This window comes from Stegostoma tigrinum, chromosome 23 (genome assembly GCF_030684315.1).
Source record: "Stegostoma tigrinum isolate sSteTig4 chromosome 23, sSteTig4.hap1, whole genome shotgun sequence".
NCBI classification, from domain to species: domain Eukaryota; kingdom Metazoa; phylum Chordata; class Chondrichthyes; order Orectolobiformes; family Stegostomatidae; genus Stegostoma; species Stegostoma tigrinum.
The window spans coordinates 25,782,167-25,799,122 of NC_081376.1; positions in this window are offsets into that span (position 1 = coordinate 25,782,167).

Below are 16,956 nucleotides of genomic sequence, written 5' to 3' on the forward strand. Positions count from 1 at the left end.
TCTAGTTTATCCATGGTAAGTTTGTGGGACACAAGAGTCAGGGGAGTGGCAGCAAGTTGAGAAGAGTGGGGTGAGGGTCAGTGTTGAGACTCTGGGAGATACAATGTTGTTGTGAAGCCTGTGAATAAGGTCTGGGTTGCAAACCAGCAAATTAGACAGCATTCCTGTACCCCATCCTGTGATTTTAGAGCTCACCATTTCCCTTTTGCTTACAACTTCTTCCAGGCACCATGTCCCTGTAGCTACCTGACCCTGCTCACCCTCCCCAGCTTCCACCTCTGACCCTAACACTCACCCTCCACCCCTCCCATCTATTACTCTCCAATCCTGTCCCTTGCCCTCCCTACCTCCTGACAGTCTATGTTACTGATACTGTGGGGAAATACAGTATGCCCACCTGACATTTTAGGCAGGTGTTAGGCTCAGTCTTGACATACAAACCAACCTGCACATGAAAAATTTGCCATCCACATGCCTTTTAAATCTTTCTCTTCTCACCTTAAAAATATGCTCCTGAGTCTTGAACTCCCCTACCCTAGGTTTATTATGTATTATGTATAAGCTGATTCCATTATATGTGAGATAGATGATGGGTTCTTGTGAGACACCAGGCTCGATGTAAGTAATTCCATGTTACTGCTGCTGAAACTGCAACAGATACAGAACTTGCCTGAAACAATAACCTGAAACAAAAACAAAGTGCTGGGGAAACTAATCAGGTCTGACAGCATTTGTGGAGAAAGAGAAACAGTGTTAACATTACTAATCCAATATCACTTTTAGAGTTACAGAGTCATACAATACTGAAACAGACCCTCCAGTCCATATCGACCATGTTACCAAATTAAACCAGTCCCACCAGCCTGCACCAGCCACATCCCTCCAAACATTTCTCATTCATGTACTTATCCAAGTATCTTTTAAACATAACTGTACCTACATCCATAACTTCCCCAGGAAGCTCATTCCACATACAAACCAACCTCTGTGTGAAGAAGTTGTCCCTCAGGTGTCTTTTAAGTCTTTCTCCTCTCACCTTAAAAATATGCTCCCAAGTCTTGAAGGCCCCCACCCTAGGGAAAAAGACACCTGCTATTCACCTTATCTATACCCCCATGATTTTATAAACTTTTATAAATCACCCTTCAACCTCCTATGCTCTAGTGGAAAAATATCTTACCCTTTTCAGCCTCTTCTTCTGAACTGTTCTAGATCTGGATCTGGATGTGAGTTTGCTCAGTGAGCTGGAAGGTTAGTTTTCAGACATTTCATCATCAGTGAGCCTCCAATGAAGCAGTGGTGTTATGTCGCACTTTCTATTTATCTGGTTAGGTTTCCTTGGGTTGGTGATGTCATTTCCTGCATTGGTGATGTCATTTCCTGTTCTTTTTCTCAGGGGATGGCAGATTGGCTCGAAATCAATGTGTTTGTTGATGGAGTTCCCGTTGGAATGCCATGCTTCCAGGAATTCTCGTGTGTGTCTCTGTTTGGCTTGTCCTAGGATGGATGTGTTGCCCCAATCAAAGTGGTGTCCTTCCTCATCTGTATGTAAGGATATGAGTGATAGTGGGTCATGTCGTTTTGTGGCTAGTTGATGTTCATGTATCCTGGTGACAAGCCAAACAGAGACACGCACGAGAATTCCTAGAAACATGGCATTCTAACCGGAACTCCATCAACAAATACATTGGCTCCAAATCAATCTACCATCCCCTGGGAAAAAGAACAGGAAATGACATCACCAACGCAGGAAATGACATCACCAACCCAAGGAAACCTAAACAGATAAATAGAAAGCGGGATATAACACCAGCGCTTTGTTGGAGGCTCACTGATGATGTTACCTAGAATGGTGACTTGTTATCTGGGAACAAACCTTCCAGCTCAGTGAACCAGCTTACATCCGGAACAAAATACAGACCCACTCTTTTGTGGACCGAGAAGAGGAGACCGCGACTGTGTTGGAGGTGAATTGAAGACGTCGGGTTGGCTGTGCATCCTTGCAACCGGTGGATCTTAATACTGGCTTCGGCCTAATGCTGGTTCAGGTGAGCAGCCAACCTGCAACAATGGTTGTGGCAAGTGCTCCTGCCCCAGTTCAGGGGGTCCAGAACACTGTCTGTGTTTCCGTGAAGAAGGTGGATGAAGGTGCACCTGTGGACCGCACCTTCTCTGTGAAGAGTGTCCTGTTGGACTGTTGTGGGTTTGCTGCTGCGGACATTTGCTGCCTGCAGGATTTCCCTGGAGGAGGTTTCTATGATGTGACCTTCAGGAGTGCCAAGCTTTGCGAGCGCTTCCTGGAGGTTTTCAAGGAGAAAGGAGGTGAGGGCCCCCTCTCTGTATTGACTACTGTCCGGCTGTTCGTGATTCCAGCGCAGAGGAGCCGTATGGTGACTGTACACATGTACAACGCGCATGTGCCAGCATCACCTGTTGATGTCCTGACCTTCCTTGGAAGGTATGTGAAGGTGGAAGGGGACCTAACTGACATCATGGACCAGTAAGAGGCAGGTCAAGGTGACGCTGAGGATGGGCGCGGACGGGAACACTGTACACCCACCATCCAGCTTCGCCATCGGCGGGTGCAAGGGCTACCTGACCTACGCAGGGCAACCTAAAGTCTGCCATGCCTGTGGTAGGTCAGGTCACGTGGCAGCCGACTGCAAAGCCACCATCTGCAGGAACTGCAGGGAGGAGGGACACCTTGCAAAGGATTGCCCACAAGAAAAAAGCTGCAACCTTTGCGGGGAAGCGGGCCACCTCTATAGGGCATGCCCGCGGCGGGGGACCACCTACGCCCAGGTCGCCGACAGGGGCAATACGGGGCCAGCCCCCCCGGTCCCCGGAGGAGAGGAAGGCACCAGGGCCCAGCAAGGACCCCACTAATGTGCAGGAGGGCCAGGTCGTGCAGGAGGGCCCAGCCCCACAGGATGGTTCCAAGGCCAGCAAAGCGCACCTCCAGGCTCCGCTCCCCCCCCGACAACCCGGAGTCGATGGAGGCGGCGACAGGCGACCCAGGGGAGTGGATGACGGTCCAGAAAGCAAGGAGGAAGGCGCGTCGGCGGGCACAGGAACCGCAACCATCAGGTGGGAAGAGGCAGCTACAGGGGGGCTACAACAGCTCCTCTGACGAGGGAGATTCGGAGAGGGCCCGCCCGAAGCAGAAGTTAAAGATCTCAAGGGAGAAGGAAAGCAGCACCCCGCTTCCGGGAAGGAGGAAACAGCGCTTCCCCAGCCTGACCCAGAGTTGGACGTTCCTGCCCCCGTACTCCCGACGGGGGGATGCCACCCGGAAGGCAGCACGGACGGTTTCCTAAGCCCGGAGAGCATCCAGCAGTTAGCCCGGGCAATGGGCATGAAGGGACAGATGGAGGGGCTGGACCTTGGACTTGGGGAGGGTACTGCGGTCACTGCCCACAATGGGGGTACGAATTGCGAGCATTAATGTGCGCAGTGTCAAGTCCACTGCAAGATGTGTGTCCACGTTGGCCTACCTGACCACCATCGAGGCGGACCTCCTGTATCTGCAGGAGTGCGGGATACCGCACCTCGGCAGGTATGGGAAATGGTTGGGCGCCTGGACCTGTGGGCCTTCAATCTGGTCGAGGGGTAACGACTGTCGCTCCTCGGGCCTGGCTATTCTGCTGCGGGGGCGCAACTTCACCATCTCTCAAGTTCAGGAGGTCGTGGGGGGGGTGCCTCCTAGTGTCTGACGTCACCTACAGGAACGCTCCCCTAAGGCTGATCGACATGTACGCCCCAGTGTTACGGAGTGAGCGGTTGGCCGTCCTGCAGCGGCTTCCACCCCTGCTGGCTACGTCCAGGCCGGTCATCCTAGGCAGAGACTTCAACTGCATCATCGATGCAGATGGAAGATCCCGAGTGGGGACAGCGGGTCGGGGGAAGTCAACTGGACGTCATGTCCAGATTCCTGATGGGCACAGTGAAGGATGCCAAGCTGCTCGATGTCTTCAGCACCCCTGCAGACGGAGAGCTGCGGAGGTACGCCTGGTTGCGGCCAGACAGGTCTATTCGCTCAAGGATAGACTTCCTGTTTGTGTCACGGACGTTCTCGGTCAGGTCTACTGGTGTTGAGCCGGCGTTCTTCTCTGACCACTGCCTTCTGCTGGCCGACTGTCACTTACAGGACGACCAGCCAGCCGGCAAGTGGACGTGGAAGCTCAACACGACTCCGTTGACCCCAGAGAACGTCGAGGAGCTTAAGAGGGAATACGCCGGTTGGAGAACCGTGAAACCCCTCTTTGAGTCTCCGGGTCACTGGTGGGAGATAGTGAAGGAGAACATCAAGAGGTTCTTTGTCCTCAAGGGTGTTCGGAAGGCAAGAGAGAGGTGGGGAAAGCTGTCGCGACTCCAGAAAAGGGTGCAGAACCTACTCCTTCTGCAGTAGATGGGGGTCGATGTCACAGAGGACCTCCGAGGTGAGGGGCCAGCAAGCCTCGCTCTTCGCCGCAGAGGCCTCCAGGATAATCTTCCGGTGCAGGGTCTGCTCCGTGGAGCAGGACGAGATGTGCTCGCGTTTCTTCTTTCAGAAGGTGCACAAAGAGAGCTCTGTGCTTAGCCGGCTGAAGGAGCACGACGGCTCGGTGACGTCGTCTCGGCCCGACATTTTGAGGATCAGCAGATCCTTCTATGCCGGACTGTATGACACGAAGCCCACGGACAGCACGGCCTCCGAGTCGTTTCTGTTGTCTATCACGGAGGTCTTAGATGACGGCACGAGGGAGTGGCTGGACCGGCCGATATCCCTGGACGAGCTGACCACAGCCCTCAAGCCCTCGGAGAGGAATAAGACTCCCGGGAGCGACGGCTTACCAGTCAAGCCGTATTCCGCTCTGTGGGTCCTGGTCGGCCAGGACCTGCTGGACGTGTACGATAGTGCGCTTCGGGCAGGGGAAATGTGCAAGTCCATGAGGAAGGGCATCATCACCCTCATTTACAAGAGGAAGGAGGAGAACGAAGAAATTAAGAATTGGCGTCCCATTTCACTATTAAACGTGGACTACAAAATCCTGGCCAAGGTCATTGCCAACTGGGTCAGGTCTGTCCTGGAGTCAGTGTTCACCCTGACCAAACCCTGTGCTGTGCCGGGCAGGAAGATCGCTGAGAGCCTCGCGCTCATCAGGGATACAATCGCCTACGTGCAGGACAGGCAGGTGGACACCTGCCTCATCAGCCTGGACCAGGAGAAGGCCTTCAACAGGGTCTCTCATGCTTACATGAGGGACGTCCTCTCCAAATTGGGGTTCGGGGAGGGCATCTGCAATTGGATCCGGCTGCTCTACACCAATATGGTTAGCGCAGTCTCGATCAACGGGTGGGAATCGGACAGTTTTCCCGTCCGATCTGGAGTCAGGCAGGGCTGCCCGCTCTCTCCTGCCTTGTTCGTGTGCTGTGTGGAGCCCTTCGCCGCATCCATCAGGAAGGACATGAGCCTGAAGGGCGTGACTATCCCAGGCAGCGGAGACCTTCAGGTCAAGACCTCCCTGTACATGGACGACGTCGTGTCTTCTGCACCAATCGTCGTTCGTGAGCAGGCTGTTGGACATCTGCGGCCAGTTTGAACTGGCCTCGGGTGCCAAAGTCAATAGGGGTAAGAGCGAGGTCATGTTCTTCGGGAACTGGGACGACCGCTCCTTCATCCCCTTCACCGTCAGGACAGACTACCTGAAGGTGCTGGGTGTTTGGCTTGGTAGAGCTGGGGCGTGCACTAAGACTTGGGAGGAGCGTATCACCAAACTGAAGCGGAAGCTGGGCAGGTGGACACTCCGGTCCCTCTCCATCGCGGGTAAGTACCTGGTTGTCAGGTGCGAGGGGCTTTCGGTACTGTTGTATGTGGCGCAGGCCTGGCCTCTTCCCTGGACCTGCGCCACTGCGGTCACCTGGGCCATCTTCCACTTCATTTGGGGATCGAGGATGGACCGGGTCACCATGTACAAAGCCCTGGAAAATGGGGGAAGGGCATACCAAACGCCACCCTCGCCCTGACGTCTACCTTTGTGTGCGGCTGCATCAAGCTGTGCGTAGATCCTCAGTACGCAAACACCAAGTGTCATGACTTACTGAGGTTCTACCTGTTCCTGGTGTTGCGAAGGATGGGCCTGGCCTCGTTGCCGCGGAACGCTCCGAGTAGTTGGACCGTCCCGTACCACCTGTCCTTTGTGGAGAAATTTTTGAAGGGAAACACCTTTGACCACAAGGCCGTCAGGCAGTGCTCAGCACATAGTATCCTCGAGACCCTTCAGGAAAAGGAGAGGGTGGATCCCGTCGTGTGGTTCCCCACGCAGACTGCCAAAGTCATTTGGCAGAATGCCTCATCGCCAAAACTTTCCAACAAGCACAAGGACATTGCTTGGCTGGCGGTGAGAGGGGCTCTGCCAGTGAGATCCTTTATGCATGCCCGGAATCTCTGCGCCACCGCACGCTGCCCTCGAGGCGGCTGCCGGGGTGGAACGAGACTGTCGATCACCTCCTTCTGGAGTGTGCCCATGTGCAGGAGGTCTGGAGGGGGATGCAGGGTATTTGTCGAGGTTTGTCCCGAGCAGCTCCGTTACACGGGACTCCGTGCTCTCCAGGCTGTTTCCCAGGACGCACACTGAGACCAACATCAACTGCGCCTGGAGGACCATTAGTGCGGTGAAAGACGCTCTTTGGTCTGCCCACAACTTGCTGGTCTGCCAGCTGAAAGAACTGACCCCGACCGAGTGTTGCAGACTGGCACACTGCAAGGTCAAGGACTACGTGCTGAGGGATGCGCTAAAGCTTGGGGCAGCCGCTGCCAAGGCGCGGTGGGGAAAGACCACCGTATGAACCTCCTCGTCCAGAATAGAGAAAAGGGCCCTATCTGGTAACTGGGCCCAGCTGGCGCCTTCCCCAACTGGTCAGGGGGCCAACTGGGACTGTGCGGGGTGACGACTGCCGGGGTGTTTTCTTTGCTTTGTTTTTTTTCTTCTTTGTTCTTTTCCTTTAGTTGGTGTATGTACCCCCGGGTAACCCGGAGCGGCTTGCACGACTGGGTAGGTGTATAAATATGTTTTTTTGTACATCTTATGAATAAAGTATATTTTTTCAAATAAAAAAAAGTGACGAAACGTCTGAAAGCTAACCTTCCAGCTCAGCGAGCAAACTCACATCCAGAACCTCAACCTGAGCTACAAATCTGTTCTAGATCTGGTCTCTGAATGTTTGAATAATTTTTAAAAATGTAGTATAACCCAGGATTTTCCCCAAAGGAAATATAGAATAAACAGTTTATTTTTTATGCTGTATAAATCTAAAACTAAATACAGCAAACTTTGTTCAACTGGCACCTTCTGACCTGGCGCTCTTAATAATCAGCAAACAAAATGCCCCAAATACCAGAAGTTTACTGTATTGTTGTGATCTCCAAGATGGCAGAGTTGTCAGTTGAGGGTGCGAGTGAGAAGATTCTCTGCTGCTAAGTTCTATTTAAGACAAAATTACATTATTATTTGAGTAACCTACACCAAAAATAAAGTATAGCAGTGATGTGTATCATGTTTCTATTATTTAGTGTGTTTTGCATTGATTATCTTGATCAACTGCTATATTTGACCAACCGATACACTGCTGGTCCTTTAGGTGCTGGTTAATAAAAGGTTTGCTGTATATACGACTGATGTTTTTGTCTTCTACTCGCCAAGTTTCAGTGTGGCACCTGTGACTGCACCTTATCTACCAGTGCCATGGAATCTGGGTTTGAGACTCCAACAAGTGGGCATCTGTGTGGAGGCTGTGATATTTGGACTTGATTATCTTCACTTGTAAGAATGTGGTCTCTCAGACGCATGTGAAGTCAAACTAAACTTTCACATTAGTGCACAGGATGATAAGAGTGGGTATTTTTTTCTGTTTGTAAGTCCCCCTAAAATCGCTGTCCCATGATCTGACTTCCAGCTCAATATCATTTTGCAAAATAATTATCTTCACATCATCTTCACTGTTTCATGGAATTTGATAGCCAACCTACCAACGTTTACTTGAAGAAATAGATTTGACACATACATGACGATCACATCTAATTCCTGAAATCGCATGTGGAATTCCTTTATTAACTTCTCAGGTCAGCATAGAAGTTTTCTGGATGGAACAATTTTTCTTTGCCTTTAAATTTTTTTCTAGCATTTATTCCAGACTCAAGTGTCACAGTGTTTTACTTTTTAATTGGGAGGACCACAGCTTCAGTTTTAATTTTAAACGCATTCACAGCATCAATCATAGTGGGCACAGCCTTAAAATTTTAGAGGGGGTAAATTTAAAACTGAAATGAGACGACATTTCTTCAGCCAGAGAATGGTGGGCTTGTGGAATTCATTGCCATGGAGTGCAGTGGAGGCCGGGATGTTAAATGCCTTCAAGGCCGAGATTGATAAATTCTTCTTCTCAGAAGGAATCAAGGGCTACGGGGAGAGTGCAGGGAAGTGGAGTTGAAATGCCTATCAGCCATGATTTAAATGACGGAGTGGACTTGATGGGCCGAATGGCCTTACTTCCACTCCTATGTCTTATGGTCTTTTATATGCTAAGTTGCTTTGTTTTCCCTGTAGTTTTCAGTTTAGCTCGAAGTTTTGATGTGATGTCTATAAGGAACACAAAGGTGAGCTACAGCACTTTGTGTGACCGCTCATTACATGTTTCATTCCTTGATTTAGGAAAGTGACGATTTCAGGCTTAAAATCATTGCAGGACCTTTGCTTGACTCAACCACCTTACATCAGCATGGAGGATTAATTAAACATAGGCAGCATTGAGTTCTTGGAGTAAGCATTTAAATAAGCAGTGCCGCAGGGCTCTTGCTCATATCAAGTTTACAATCTTAACAACAACTCTCATTACATGAGAAAAGTCCATACCTTTACTTCTTAAAGTCTGCTGGTGGATTGTATTGTGGTAATTGACAAAATCAGGTTCACTTCTGCAAAATCCAATAAAGCCCACATTTGTCTTAAGCATGGATGTTAAGCGTGCACACACAAAAAAACCTGTGCTGTGTCAGCCATGTCAATGAATTCAACAAACTGTAGTCAGAAACATTCAAAGTCCTCCAGGTCCTGTTGTAGTTGCTGAAAGACAATGTTGGACAAAGATTCCACTTGATTTGCAACTGTGGTAGCATCAAGTGATATGTGCACTTTTCTCTAGCTGCACAGCTTCTCAAAGCAGAAGTCATGCAGCGGTGGAATGATTGACTTGTACATGGTAAGGGAATGCAGGCAGGCAGTGAGATCAACTATTAGAGACCCTGGGATCGAGCTGGCTACTGTGATCCAGGTGTTGGACACCACGATGGTAAAGGGATGTATCAGAAATTCTGACAATAGTTTGTTTTTATATTAGCTCTGTTAGTAAGTCACCACAGTCAGAAAATTCCTACAATATGCAAAAGTCATTAGTAAAGGGGTCAACAGGTTCTCCTGGAAGCTGCAAACTAATGTGGTGCAGATGTGATGGGCCATAGGTCCTTTTCTGTTCTGTATGATTCTATGACTCTCTATCTTTAAACCTTGTTCCATCCACTATATAAGTGATATTTAATGTAAATTAATTGTTGATTGCTTTTTTAAAATTTTTTTTGTGTAAATTAACTGTCAATTGCCTGTCAAGGAAGGTGGCTTCCTCAACCCCAGCATTAGAGAGGCAACATACCATCTTGGATTTACAATTACAGTAACAAAAACATCTCTCGTCTTATCACCATAGCATTCCCCGACTCTATTTCTTTCTTCTTGCCCTATGTAGAGGTGAGATACTCATGATGCTATGCACTTAGATTTTGGTGGCTCCTCAGAGGAACCGTGACTCTCACCATTATTCAGAACTGAATGCTGTTGAAGAGCCAGAATGCACCCAGGAAACTCTTGCTCTTGCCATCTTCTCCTGTCATTCCTAATCTGTCTGCATTCTCTTAATTTGTGGGTTAACCCCATTGAGAAACATCCTATCCCTGTTAAGATCACAGATACACCTATGATACCAGATACTGCTCAAGCTCATGTTCCTCCAATTGACAGCACTTCATGCAGATTCAGTCATCCAGGACACAAGAAGATCACAAGTCCAGGTCACAAATTTGCATGCAAATCTGCCTTTGCATTTAAAGGGCCAGACGCCCAAAGGAAAGATAAACTTGAAAACATCAGATATTGCAAAGTGCCTGGAATTACTCGGGTGTGTTTCAGGAGGTTTGAATGACGAGTTTCTGAAATTGTCAAAGAATATTACTGCATTCTCACGGGGAATGCACAGGAACAGATGACCCATCCTCACAGAGACAACAACAAGAATGGATGTAGCAGGGGCAGCGGCTCTGTTTGCAGCACACTTGGGAAGTGGAATAGATGTTGCAGAAAGGGCAAGTTCTGTTGGATTCCTTTAAGCCCCTCAGCAATAACAGATGGTTGTCTGACAGGCCAAGCACTGTATCGATGAACCTTGCAGTGTGCAAATACCTCAGCATCCTCCTGTATCCTGCCTCATCAAGGTTTTCATCTGGGTCCACTAGAGCAGAACTGATCCAAGACATTTTCATTCATAAGCTGACACACAAACCTTCATTTAACCCCTGGGCTGGTAGCGGGCCATTTGTGCCTGGATGACTTGTATTGCATTGGATACAACTCTACATTAGTAGTGTCAGTATTTGAGCTGGCAGTGAGGAGGCCTCTTTATTAATGCTGTACTGTTCTCGCTCTTCTTCCTTGTCCTGCTGTGTCGAAGCAAGCAATGTCTTTTTTTTTAATTTCTGTAGGCAGAAAATCAAATTGGAAGAATGGTGTGAGGGAAGCAGGATAGGGTGGGAAGCAGGAGGTATATGGTCACATCACCAGCAGCTTGCTCAGTGTGCCAGAGCTCAGGGGTTTGGAATGGAGAAGAGACATAAGTGAGGATCATACTATCATCATCAATGTTTTTAATGGCAGCCCCACTGCACTTAGTATCATGAGACAGAGGGCCATTTTCTCTAGAGCAGGCGATCATGTACCTGTTAGTTCTTCTTTTCTTTGTTGTGTTATCTTGAGAGAGGACAGTGGTGTAGTGGTACCTTCAGACAGTGACTTTGTGGTAGACTGCATTTAGGTGATGTCCTCCTTGTTACAATTAGGTGATGAGCAGATTAAATGATGCATCTCTGTTCCCATTCCTCATCTGATTTCACCAAGGTTTTTGGAAATGGATTTACTTGCCAGTTTGCTGTGTATGTAGCAGTTTACACACTGTGGTCATAACAATCAGACGTGCTTTCTCAAATTGAATATTATTGTACTGAATCCAGTCAAAGTAAAGTAATAAAATACTCCCTGAGTTTTGGACATACACAGGCACATAAATGGATTAAATGTGAGCAAATAAATTTGGAGCAGATGTGGGTCATTCAGCCCCTTGAATCCATTCCGTTATTTTATAAGATTTGGCTGATCTGATTGTTGGCTCAATTCTAATTTGTTACTTGTTCATAATATCACTCAACTTCCTTTTAATCAAGAATTAAATGACCTCTGACTTAAACATATTCAATATCTGTTCATCTGCCATTCTGGGGTAGAGAGGTCCAAAGACTCATAACCCTCTGAGAGAAAAGAAGTTCTCCTCATCTCTGTCTTAAAGGGTGAAACTTTTTTTTAAACTGCCTCTGTTAGTTTTAATCTCTTCCACAAATTGATACAATGTTTCGGTATCAATCATAGAATCCATACAGTGTGTAAACAGACTATTTGGCACAACAAGTCCATACCGACCCTCCGAAGGGCATCCCACCCAGACTCAACCGGTGCACCCCTACCGTATCTCTGCAGCCCTGCATTTCCCGTGGCTAATCCACCTAACCTACACATTCCTGGATGCTGTGGGCAATTTAGCATGGCCAGTCCACCTAACCTGCACACCTTTGGACTGAGGAAACCAGAGCAGTTCTTGCTATCCCTGATTGCAGGATATTGATTGATTAAGTATCTTAGCATACATGGGCCTCTTATAACAGTTGTAATTTCCATGCAGTTGAGCCAAATGCCTGTGTTCAAGTCGCAGGTGCAACAGTGTGTGTCAATGCACATCTGAACAGATTAATTACAAATGTTTTAGTCTGTGTGGTCCCTATCTTTGGACCTAGAGTACCAGTTTCAAGTCCCACATGCTCTGTAGGTGTATAGTAACATCTCTGATTGGATTGATTAGAAAATCTCTTAGCGTGTACGGGGTTCGGTGGGGGTGCACAGGCGGAGGGTGCTCTTGTTGTGCGGTGCGAGCGTCCCCACTTCTGAGTCAGGAGGCCTGGGTTCATGTTCCAACTGCTCCAAAAGTGTGTAATAGTGTCTCTGAACAGGTTGATTAGAAAATATATCAAAGCATCTATGAGCGGGGTGAGATGTTGTCTTTTGGCATAATAGTAATGTCTCTACCTTTGGCAAGGACAGAATCCTCACAGTGCAGAAAGAGACCATTCAGCTCTCCGAAGAGCTTCCCACCCTATCCCTGTAACCCCACATTTCCCATGGTCAGCCCACCCGACCTGCACATCTTTGGACTATGGGGGGAAACCAAAGCACCCAGCAGAAACCCAAGGGGAGAATGTGCAAACTCCACACAGTCACTAGAGGCTGAACTCAAACTTCATCTCAATGATGTTGGAATGTGGAGGGACTGTGATGCAAATTGTGTAGCTTGTTGTCTTTGCTAGGTTTCTGCAGACAGGTAAGACTCCATCTCAGTGATGTTGGAATATGGAAACTTCAGTAATTGCAACCATATTTGACTGTAAGTTCATGTCACTGGATTGCAGCCTTAGTATCTTCAGCTAGTTGAATCAAAATCATTTTTTGATATTAAGTTGTTTTTCATGACACTGTCTTGACTGAATAGCTGGAGGTATGTTTAACAGTAAGAGACAGGTGTGAGGCATTATTATTGTGTGATGTGCTGAGGTAGAGTTTTTGAATGGGTCCTGGGCATTCTAAGGCAGTTGTGCTAACCACTGAGCCACTCTGCCACCCTGGAGGCTTGAGTTCAAGTCCCATCTACTCCAGAGGTGATTAAGAACATTTCTTCGACCATATAAGGAGAGACTTCTGGTTTAGAAGATAGATTTATATACTGCTGTTTTTCTGAAACTAAAGCAACCATCAAGAAATTGTTTGTATCTGGTTTTATACTTGACCATCTGTCTTGGGATCCACAATTCAATATTCTTCTTGATTTGATGTGCTAATCTTTAGATAATGAATTCCAAAGAATCATTGGTTGACAGTCAGATTCTAAGGAATTGGACTGTAACTAACACTGAAGACAAGGTAGAACTTTGCACAGAATTAATAATACCACAAAACCTACTTGTAAATGTACCACTGATAAATAAAATTGGCCTCTGGTGATTAAATGCCCCAGCTTTGCTGGAAAAATTCATTTCTACACTCTCATGAATCCAGATGTATATATCTCCACACTTCACATCGTGGGTGGTGAATCTTGAAGAAAGTGTGTATAGATTATGCAGAGACAATATCTGGACTGAAGATGAACTTGCAGCAGGAAGAAAGACAAAATTCCAAAGGGGGAGAGAGAGAGACACCCTGAAATAGGCAGGCACAAAATGAAACAGGGAAGCACAAAGAAAATTGCCAAGAAGATAAATGAGGCAATAAGATGAAGGATCAAAATATGCAACAACCTAGTTTCACTTAAGGCACCCTAACTCAAAGAAGTTAATTTGATTTGCTTTGATAGTGGATCCCTATAAGTTTGTTCAGACAAGCCAACTTCACAGGGACACTTGAAGCTATCTGTCTTTACCACCATTTTGTTTCAATAATAAGTGTAAATGATGTAAGCTATATGCTTCCATGTCCCAAGTCAGGGATGCTAAGTCCACTCGCTATCTGGAGTTCAAAAAGGTCACTGGAGAGGACAAGGAAAATTAGCTTATATGAATCTAACAGATTCATATCCACATATGTGCTCACTAAATGATAAATCAAGGCCTGTAAACTTTCCAACTGAGAATAAATCAGTATTTTTTTACATAGTGGATGACCTAGATTTGGCTGTCAAAATATTCATCAGGGGAATGGCACTCACTTATTTAAGTGCAAATGGTATTATAACTTTAGACACACGCAGGACCTGAAAGTCACTGTCTGGTTTGTGCCACTCTGCTGATTTGCAGAAATAGCATCTTACTGTCTATTGACGTTGAATGGTATGAAGTTGCTGTTTTTGATAGATGTAAAGTAAACACACTAAAAGCAGGACATGCAAGCACAAGTACCCCTTTTTTGATGATATAATTGTTAATTATTGCCATTCAAGCTCTGACACAGAAAATTATCAATATTGCAAGGTTACTCACAGTGTTCCTCATGATATACTAATCAGTTAACTTGAATCACATTGGATTCAGGAAGAGCTTGCCAATTGGATACAAAATTAGCCTAATGGTAGGGGACAGAGGGTAGTGGTTGAGGGTTGCTTTTTGGACTGGCGGCCTGTGACCAGCGGTGTTCCACAGAGATTGGGGCTGAGTTTACTTTTTTGTTTGTCAGTTATACAAATGATTTAGGTGACAATATAGAAGACAAGGTTAGTAAGTTTGCAAATGACACCAAATTCAGTGGCATTTTAGACAGTGGAGAATGTTATTTAAGATTACAAAGAGATCTTGATCATTTGGATCAGTGGGCTGGACAGTGGCAAATGGAGTTTAATTTGGATAAATGCAAGGTATTGTATTTTGGTAAAACAAACCAGGGTAGGACTTACAATTAAAAATAGGGCTTTGGGTGGTGTTGTAGAACAGAGAGATCTAAGGGTTCAGGTACATAATTCTTTGATGCTTGTATCACAAATTAGCAGGGTGGTTAAGATGGCGTTTTGGTATGCTTGCCTTCACTGCTTAGACCATTCAGTAGAGGTAATGGGATGTTATGTTGAGGTTGTACATGACATTAGTGAAGCCTCTTCTGGAATACTGTGTACAGTTCTGATAGCCCTGTTAGAGGAAGGATATTATTAAGCTGGAGAGGGTTCAGAAGAGATTTACCAGGATGTTGCTGGGAATGGAGTGTTTGAAGTATAAGGATTGGCTGGATAGGCTGGGACTTTTTCACTGGAGTTTAGAAGGTTGAATGGTGACCATATTGAGGTTGGAAAAATCATGGAGGGCATAGATAAAGTGAATGGCAGATGTCTTTTGCTTAGGATTCAGGATTTCAAGACTAGAGGGCGTATTTTTAAAGTGAGAGGAGAAAGATTAAAAAAAAAGACATGAGAGGTAATTTTTTCATGCAGAGTAATTTGTGTGTGGAATGAACGTCCAGAAGAAGTGGTGGATGTGGGTACAGTTACAATATTTAAAAGACATTTAATAATTATGTGAATCGGAGCTGTTTGGAGGGATATGGACCGAGGGCAGGCAGGTTGGACTAGTTTTAGTTTGGGATTACTGTCAGCATGGACAGGATGGACGGAAGGGTCTGTTTCTGTGCTGTATGATTCTATCTCATTATTTTGGTCATTATTTATTGTCGGAGATTCTTAAATTGTTTCCAAAATGTAAACGGTTTTGGCTTATCCCTTTTGCCCCTTTATCTTCATTCTCCTGAATCAATATTTCTTTCCCTTTCTGCTTCTTCTCCAGTCCCTGCTTTGACATTTAATTTATCCACTCTAATTTATACATCCGTCTCAGTTGTTTTTAGCCAGATATTTTTTCACAAACTTTCAAACAGATTGCTTGTGGAGATATACAGTTTCTTTCCCTGGTATATTAGGTGCCAGATGCCCTGTTTTCTTGCTGTGCTAATAACAACCTGCATTTTCAGCAACTTGCCACACAAAAAGATTTAAAGCCTAAACGTAAAGCAGGAGATTCAACTCACCATGATTAGGTGAGATGCCCTGCTGCAGCTAAACCAGAGCCAATATGCAATTTAAAATATCATCAAAATATCATGTATGAATACTGTGAGATGGGACTTCTCTCTGTAGCTATTTGCTCAACAGGAAGATAGAATACAAGAGAAAATGGAAATGCCACTTAGTGCTGGAAGGTTGAATTTTCCTTTTGAAGTTGCGGGTTCTATGAATTACCCTCATAGTGAGTGGAGCTCTTTCCTAACCTAACAATGGTCCAGAAGTTTTTTAATTGCATAACAGTGTAAATACACAAAGACATTATAAAATAATGAGGGGCATAGATAAGATGAAGGACAAAGGTCTTTACCCTAAGTTGAGGGAGTTCCAAACTAGGGGGCATATTTTCAAGGTGACAGGAAAAAGATTTAAAAGGGCAGAGAGTGGCTCTTTGTGGAATGAATTGCCAGAGAAAGTAATGAATGCAGGTACAATTACAATGTTTAAAGGACATTTGGATAAGTTCATGAATAGGAAAGGCTTGGAGGGGTATGGGCCAAGTGTAGGCAGGTGGGACTAGTTTAATTTGGGAACATGGCTGGTGTGGACTGGTTAGGCTGATGGGTGTGTTTCCATGCTGTATGACACTCTGATTCAATATTTATCTACAATTTCAACCGTTAATGAGAATTGTCAATGTAGGTTTTGGCCAGTTTAGCAGTTTACATCTGATTATTCATTTGCAAACCCGAATCAATCAAAATTGCTTGAAGACAACATGCTTGCTTTCATTTCACATGGGGTAAGTGATGGGGTTGCTGTGAAGGTGAACAAATAGCATTGTGGTAATAACATAATAGCCTAAAAACACATAATTGACATTTAAAATTTAGATTAATATCCTCAAATCTTCTAAAGGTTAGCCTGAATCAGTACTATTTCTGTCAGTATCCTTACTGTAGTGCTCAGTCTAATTAAAGGCAATAAATTGCGTGGTTAAAGTCAGATTACATTTGGAGGACTGTGTGACACAGATAGAGATGAATAACGGAATGTTGCCAATGTAGGTGATGAAAC